At 34.7% G+C, this 8,743-nt stretch overlaps 1 pseudogene; it reads left to right on the forward strand.

Annotated features, from left to right (window-relative positions):
* The first annotated feature begins 1,580 nt into the window (after positions 1 to 1,580).
* Positions 1,581 to 1,964, forward strand: LOC131899749 (large ribosomal subunit protein eL33-like; annotated as a pseudogene).
* Positions 1,965 to 8,743: the final 6,779 nt, after the last annotated feature.

The raw sequence follows: 8,743 nt of genomic DNA on the forward strand, positions 1-8,743 counted from the left end.
TCTAGCAGCAAACTAGGTTTGCTATAGAGCTTGTGGCCTGAGAAGCATACTTTGACCTGAGAACAGACTTGGAACTGTATCTTAGCTAACATAATCTTGTAACACATTTTTATACTATTACCAGAGACCCCAAGAAAGGTTAAAATATAGTTTCCTACACTGATCATTGATAATAAAGCCCATAATATATTTTGTTTCCTCTGTCTCACTTGTTTGTTATGCTCCCAATATTCTTTTGATCATGTCCCAAGTTTGCCTCCTACACCTTGAAATTTTGTCTTGGAGTCAGTTTCTTAGGACTCCAAATTTTAACAAAGACTACCATTATGTTTGAAGGATTTTGAAAATTGAGACTACAATAAAATATGTGTTCCCATGTCAAACATTTGAGAATCTGCTGCATGGACAAATTGAAAAGACCACTCAATAGCTCATTAATAGTTCAACCTTGAATCCACATTCTTCTTTTAGGGTTTGGGGCTGGATGTCTCTCCACTGTTATATTCCTGGGGAAAAAGATAGAATTTTATATTTAGATAGTTTTATATGAGGACAAGTTTATGAAATAAGCAGTATAATTATGCCCAAATTTTAAGTAATAGGTATGTCATTAGTGGCTTATTCTTTTGAAAAGTGTAACAATGGTGTTTTATCTTTGTCTTCTTCTGTTAATGTTTCTGAATTCACCAATGATTTGCCTAGAATTCACCTGCAAGATTGTTGTTTGGATTGACAATTTTATTTCCATTTCAGAAAAGTTGAAAGACACAAATGCAAATAAGATATTCACCAAAGTACAACCCTTTCTTTTTAAAAACAGAACACTTGCATTGTAATGTTCAGAAAGAGAAACACACTTGTTATTGTTGTACCCTAACATTAAAAGCTTGTCTTTATAAATGGTATTGTACAACAATATTGGGAGAGAAGGCAACAAATGCAAACTGAAATTTACAGTGGTGGCCTACAGTGATGTGTAGAGTAATAGAAGAGGAAGAAAGTACCTTTATTAAATAAAATTGAAATTGAGGCAGAGCTAAATAATTAGAAATCAAACATGAGAAGAAATAACTAATTTAGGATGTATCCCAGGAGTATCAACAGAATGTGTATAGAATTATTTATTTTGCACATTGGTTGAATAGGGAAAATGAATTAAATTCTTCAGTGGGAATGAATGACTCAGTTGTTTCACTTGATTGTTTCTATTAGACTATATATTAATTCAGATATTTACCAACTATCCATGGATATTCACTCATTTAAACAATGTCCTTAATTAAAGTGCTAAGGCTCTTTTAAATATTTCGATATGGCACTAGGGTAAACATTTCCTTTTTTTTTTTTTAGTACCAGGGCTTATTAGTGATTTTATATGAATAAAATCATACAATGAAAACTTTGGAATAGTTTTAAATAGTCTTTTAAATAGCCATATAATAATAATTATCATTTTATAAAGATATTGTGTGATTCCTTCTGCCATCTTGGCACCTATAAAGGTCGGGTAAATTTCTGCTGTTGAACTGTGGGGACAGATTTCCATGGTTTCCTGGGAACAGGACTTCTAGAAGGCAAATATGTCTGGAAGGTTGTGATGCAAGGCCATTTTGCTGGCTGTAAGTGAGGTCTCCAGAACTAAAGGGAGCACACAGCTCTTCTTAAAATTGAACGTGTTTGTGCCCAAGATGAAACTGAATTCTAATCAGGCAAGAGATGTGCTTATGTGAGTAAAGCAAAAAACAACATAGTAACTCCCAGAGGCAAACTGAACAAAGCCAGAGTAATCTAGAGAAAGGTAACCCAAGCCCATAGAAACAGTGCTATGATTCATGCTAAATTCCAAATTCTGAAGCAGCTTTCCTGCTAAGGCCATTGGACACAGAATATGTGTAATGCTATAGCCCTCTTGGATTTACCCCAATGAAAAGCAAATAAATAAAAGTGGATTCATGTTCTTGTAAAAAAATATTGTGTGAATTTTTGGAAACAATGTGTGTACAAATATTTCATAATTATTAGCATGAAATGTTTGATTACAGATAAGCATTTGTCCCTGAATGGGATATTCTATAGATCAATAGAATCTTACAATCCTGGGCAAAATCTTATTTCTTTTGTGTATTAGCCTGTGGTCTTTTGGAAATGTATTTAATATTCCTTTGCCTATGGGGATACTACTCTCAGTTAGGTATGGTGTCCAACAACTGTATTCCCAAGGCTTTAGGAGGTCAAAGCTGGAGAAGCAGAAGCTTGAGGTCAGCATAGGCTGCACAGGCAGCTTCTGCTAAAAAACTAAAACCTCTTATTCTGGGAACATAGAAGGTACTCGACTAGTAAAGGATATAAAAATGATTATCACGATAGTGATCTGTTGCAATTTAGAGACATTTTATGTATTTCACTTATTTTTTGTTTTTGAGATTATGATATAATTAAATCAATTTTTTTCTCTTTCCCCCCTCCAAACTCTTCTATATACCTCTCTTGCTCTCCTTCAAATTCATGGCATTGTTTTCCATTAATTGTTGTTATATGCATATCTATGTATGAATATATATACACACACACATATATATATACATATATATTAAATACGACTACTTCAGTTCATATAAGGTTACATGCATGTATATTTTCAAGGCTGACCATTTAGTATCATATAACCAATTGGTGTGCTCTCCCAGGGAAGACTTCTTCTTCCACTCTCAGCATTCCTTAGTTGCCTGTGGTTCTTTGTATAGGATTAAAGCCTCATGATTTTTCCTCCATCCACTTTGACATGTCTGTTGTTGTTGTCTTTGTTCAGTTCCTGTTTGGACAGCCATGTTGGTGAGACTTTATGGGTGTAGCTTCTGAAATTACTAGGAGACACAATCTCACAGAAAAGTCTGGTCCTCTGGCTCTTAAATCTCCCCCTTACTCTCTCTTTTGTATTGTTCTCTGAGCCTTAGACATGAGAGGTACTTTGTAGATGTATCCATTGGCAATGGGCACCACAACTCTCCAATTTGACTGGTCATAGTTTTTTGTAATAGTCTTTGTCTGGTCCTCATATCTTGGCATATTTTTCTTAAGTTTATATTCAAAATTATAAGAACAAGATTTAGGGCCCAAGTTATCTACCAAAAGGCATCCAAAAGACCATTTACCTTAAACAATAAACATTACTTTGTACTTGTACAAGGGTATAAAAATACTGGTACCCTCATTTTAAGGTTTTCTATTAGCTTATCATTATCAAAATTTATCAATTGTCTTGAGCCACGAAAGTTGTATATAGCAAACCACTCCAAACTCAGAGATCCACATTTCACTGAATTGATTTTTGTCTAATTCTCTCTTCTACTCTCTCTAGACCAGTGGACTAATTGTGGTAATGTAGTTCTTACAGTGATGGTAGAAACTCAGGAGGTCAAGATATATTATCTCTCTATATAAGAGGCCCAAGCTCAACTCTGATTCATTTGCCCTATTTATTGGTCAAATCAAGTCATATCTATATGTCCAAATTTAAGTTGGAAAGGAGACCATACCTGTTCCTTTAGTGGGAGATATGACAAAATCACATGGTAAAGAAACTGGACATAGGATGGGTGCAGGATCAGGACAAATAGTGACAAACATTGTCATTAAAGACTAAACTGGTCTTGATAAGAGTCCAAATATTGATGATCATGAAATCAATGCTTCTTTTTTCTTTAAATTTTTTGAGAATTTTGTACATGAGTACTGTATTTATATAATTTCTACTCCTTCCCCCTCCAGTTTCTCTTATGCCACCCACTCCCTCTCAAATTCATGTCCACTTTTAATTAATATTTATTATTATTATTTACACATAACCTACTGAGTCTAGTTTAGCTCATGTGTACATGTCATTCAGGCTGACTACTTGTGACTGGAGCACCTATCAGCAAGTCAATGCATTGAAACAAAGTCTGGCACATTGATTTTCTCTTTCTTTCTATAAGTGTTGTACTTGAGATGAGAATATGAAGTGTATATGATAGATACAATTTCCCATACAAATAAGGTCAGTGAAGAATTGTAAGGTGCTGTAATCATAGATTATATATAAATAAGGACAGTGAAGAACTATAAGGGTGTTGTAATCATAGCTTAATATGGAAACAAAAGAAGTGGTGGAAAAATAAAATAGGTATAAAAGTGAATTTTGAATACATGAAGAAAAGAGTGCCTATTCATGCCATGAGGTTTTAAGAAAATAATTGCACAGAATCTTGTATGGAGGAATACTCAGGCAGTGAGGAGAAGAGTATCAATAACTGTGCATTATCTTATTTTTTCAGATGGGACTATAAATTCCTTTCCATATATGAGAAATTCCCTACACACACAAGACCTACCATTGAGTTGCCTACCATTGTCTCCCTATCACTGTCAAAACTAAAATATACTGAATATTAACTTTTTCAACCTCTTGTGTTCGTAAAGTATAGCTATGTGCTTTCCAATCAGTTCTCTCTAGACTTTGAAATCAATATAGAAAAAGATTACATGGAATTCATTAATGTGCAGACAACAGCATTCTGTTTTTCAGGAATGGCTGTGGTCATAGCCACTATCAGTAAGGAAGCATCCAGCACTGTTGGTGTTGGGTGTGCAGTCTACTGTTTCTGAGTCTTGTAAGAGCAATAGGCATCCATCTTCACAAAGAAAATCTGAAATATCATTTTGAATATTATTCTTAACTCCAGACATGATTTTCTGAAAGTTCTAATAATCTTTAACTAAATTTCTGTTCTGCTAGAATTATCCAAAATATGTTTTCATTCTGAGAGCTAACACAGTCTCAGCACAGGACTAGACCAGGAGTTGAAGGGAAAGTTGAAGCAATTGTTTAGGCAATGTGAGATCATAATGGAGGGCTGTAAGCTGAATTGAATACCTCTAGCAAGGGATAGATAAGCTAGAAACCTCTGATAACTAATGGCACAAGTTCTTTTAAGTTCCTAGTTTCTGTCATAACCAATAGCCTATGAGTGTTTGGTGGCCTTATCTGTGCTCAAATTGTCTGTATTTTCTAATCCCTGTCTTTTTAAATATGACCTGACTTTGGGACTTCCTCTAGTAACTAAGAAGCAGAAATGAAAGGTTGTGCTTCTGAGCTTAATTCACAAATGATCACATTTCTCCCAGATGAACTTCAGCACCATGCCTTGAGAATAAGCCAGAGCTATTGTGCTGAGGAATGAGAGGCCCCACAAAACAGAGGCAAGACATGCCAGCTCAGGTCATCTTAGACCAGCTTCCCTCTGGCTGCCCGGTAGAAGATCACAGACACATAAGTATGAGATCAGAAGCATTACTCAGCTGAGACCAGTCCAAATTGTTAATTATTAACTAATTAAATGGTTACTGATCCAAGCCATTTGGTTTTGGAGTGGTTTGTTGAAATCAAAAACTAACCAATTTGCCAACACACTACCATATTATAATTATAAACCATGTACTTTAGTGGAAATAAAGAGCTCTTACGGCTTCCCAAATTCAAATTTATAAAGCAAAATGTCATTCGCCTCTTGGAGTACTTTGTTATTAATATTAATATGGTTGCATGATTTTAAGTATTCCTAGAACAATTTATCATTGAATATATTATGAAGTTTTTCCCTATCTTCCCACTATCCAATTTGACTTCCTAGAATGAAAATTCATATTAAAGAAATAGGAATTAAGAAGATATAAATTGTTTTGATTCACACTACAGTGTTGCACAATTAATAGGATTTTGAAAACTTTTTTTTCTTATTTCAGTAGCTACTAAAAAGAGAAAGAAACTGTGATATGAGGAAGTCTTAGACTGGGGTAATAGAAGTTTCTTCAGCACTTTTCAGCAGTTCTGTTTGATTAAGAAAATTATCAAATGCCTAGAAAAGTCTAAACAACGAAATTGTCAGTTTTAATCTTGTTTCTGGGATATGATTAACATTTTAGCATATTTCTTTCATTTATTAATTTCTACAGCTTTACTTGTCTTTTCAATCTTGTGTGTGTGTGTGTGTGTGTGTGTGTGTGTGTGTGTGTGTCCATGTTCACTTGTACATGTGGAGAACAAAGGCTGATATTGGGTGCCTTCCTCTAACATTCCCTAGCTTATTATTTTTGAAACAAGGTATCTCACTGAATCTAGAGGTAGTAGTTTCAGCTAGACTGTTGGCTAGTGAATCCTTCAGATCCAAATCCCCTGTTGCAAGTTCAGAGGTCACAGGTACACAACCTCATGCTAGCTTGTTACATGGTTACTAGGGCTCAAAGTCAGGTCCTCATACTTGTGCAATGAGGACTTTACCAACTGAGCTATCTCCCCATATCCTTTTACAATGTGTCCTATGCTGTATTTTATTCTCCATTGATTTTTAATAGTCATTTTAATTATTATATAATATTCTATTATAAATACATACATATTCTTTTTTTCTTATATGTAAAAGGGTTTTTTTTCCATTTTACGTACCAAACATAGTTTCCCCTCCTCCCTGTCCTCCTGCTCACCCTCTACTTTTTCCCCAACTCACCCCACCATCCACTCCTCAGAGAGTAAGTAAGTTCCATCTTACGGACTAAGCATTAGAACCCAATCAGAGAGTGGTTGGTTACCCCCAAAACATTCGTGATCCTTTTGCACCAGTAGGCATACTTTGTTAGGCAAGTCATTGTTGTAGTTTACAGCATACACAGCGGGGTGAGATGGATTATCATTTTTTCCTTCCAATATTGTACATAGCCTCTTCTAGCACCAGGAAAGCTAGCCAGTAGGTATAATGCTTCCACGTGAGTATCAGTTTGATTTCTCCATGTTTTGTTACTTGAGCATGTATCTTCAATAAGAGGGTCCTATCATCAAGTTCTGGAGATTATCCAAAAGTATTGGCAAAATATGTAATGTTTTGATGTGGGGCCAATCTATGGGACTCCATTGTCCAACAGCTCAAAAAGAGGTAACTTATTCCTGGTACTGGGGTTTTTATTTAGCATGAGGTATCTAGTTGGGGCAATGACCTCCATTATAGGGCAACTTCAGTAAACTTGTTTTTATATGTGTATATGCATATGCATATAATTTTAGGAAGCTTCTATAGTAATAAGTTTCCTTATGACTTTTTCAAAAGGCCTTTTCCTTATTTCTTACCTTGTACAAATCAAGGATCCTGAATCTGATAGAGAAGGTAGGAGAGTCACTACAACTTATGAGCACAGGTACTTTCTAAAGATGATACTCATAACTCAGGCATTAATACCAATGATTGACAAATGGGACCCCATGAAACTAAAAAGCTTCTGTATAGCAAAGGACATCATTATTTGAGTAAATAAGTAGCCCACTGAATAAAAAAAAATGTTTACCAATTATACATCAGAATGAAAGTTAGTATGTAGAATAATCAGCAAAACAAAACAAAGCAAAACAAACAAAAACTTAAACATCAAGAAAACAAACAACCTAATTAAAACTGAGGCCTGGACTGGACAATGGTGGTGCACACCTTTAATCGCAGTACTCAGGAGGCAGAGGCAGGCGGATCTCTGTGAGTTCAAGGCCAGCCTGGTCTACAAAGCAAGTTCCAGGACAGCCAGATCTGTTACACAGAGAAACCCTGTCTCAAACAAACAAACAAACAAACAAACAAAAAATGACATATGATTCTAAACAAAGAATTCTCAAAAAAAGAGAATGAATGGCTGAAAAACATTTTTTTGAAAATGTTCAAAATCTATAGCCATCAGAGCAATGAAAATTAAAACTACTTTGAGATTTTATCTTACCCAAATAAGAATGGCCAAGATTAAAGGAACAAGGGGAACACTTACTTATTGCTGGTGAGAGTGCAAATTGGTATAACCACTGTAGAAATCGTAACCAAGGTTCCTCAAAAAACTAGAAATAGACCTACTACATGATCCAGCCATACCACTCTTGGGTATATACCAAAAGGACTCTAAGTCCTACTATAGAGATACTTGTCATCCATGTCCACTGCTGCCTTATTCACAATTATCAAGAATAGGAAATAGTGTGGTTGTCCACAAGCTGATGAATAGATAATGAAAATGTGGTATATTTACACAATGGAATATTATTTAGCTGTTAAAAATCTATTTATGGAATGCAGAAGTAAATGGATAGTATGAAAAAAAATCATTCTGAGTGAAGTAACCCAGACACAGAAAGACAAATGTCATATGTTTTTTCTCATTTCTGCATGTTAGCTTTGAATCATCAGTTACATATTTTCCATTTTGATTACCTATAGAGGTCAAGAATTTAATAAGGGGCCATGGAGGTAGGAGCTTTAAAGAGAAGAGAGAACACTGGTATAAAGGGATGGGGATGGAAGGGCAAGGGAAAGGTGAGAATACTGGAGTTAACTAACGTTGAGGGCATTTTGAAACAAATTATTTTGTTTTAAAAATTCATCACCCTTAAAAGCTGATCAATTAAGTGTTTAGTATTGCTTTTCATTTTCATATTGGAGGAATTTTCTAATCATGTTATTTCCTTCATTTATCATAGCATTTTAATTTTCATGAACACTTTATAGATTAAGGATTTTAATCATTGTCGTTTATATTTCTTCCATGTAATAGCCCTGCTTGAGTTCTAATTTTGATAAACACATTTTACAATATTATGTAGATAGATCTATTGAAATTTCCATTCCATTTTTTTATTACTTTACGTTTTAGAATTTTTTTCTTTACTCCAAGATCACAGGAC

This window comes from Peromyscus eremicus, chromosome X (genome assembly GCF_949786415.1).
Source record: "Peromyscus eremicus chromosome X, PerEre_H2_v1, whole genome shotgun sequence".
In the NCBI taxonomy this organism is placed as follows: Eukaryota; Metazoa; Chordata; class Mammalia; order Rodentia; family Cricetidae; genus Peromyscus; species Peromyscus eremicus.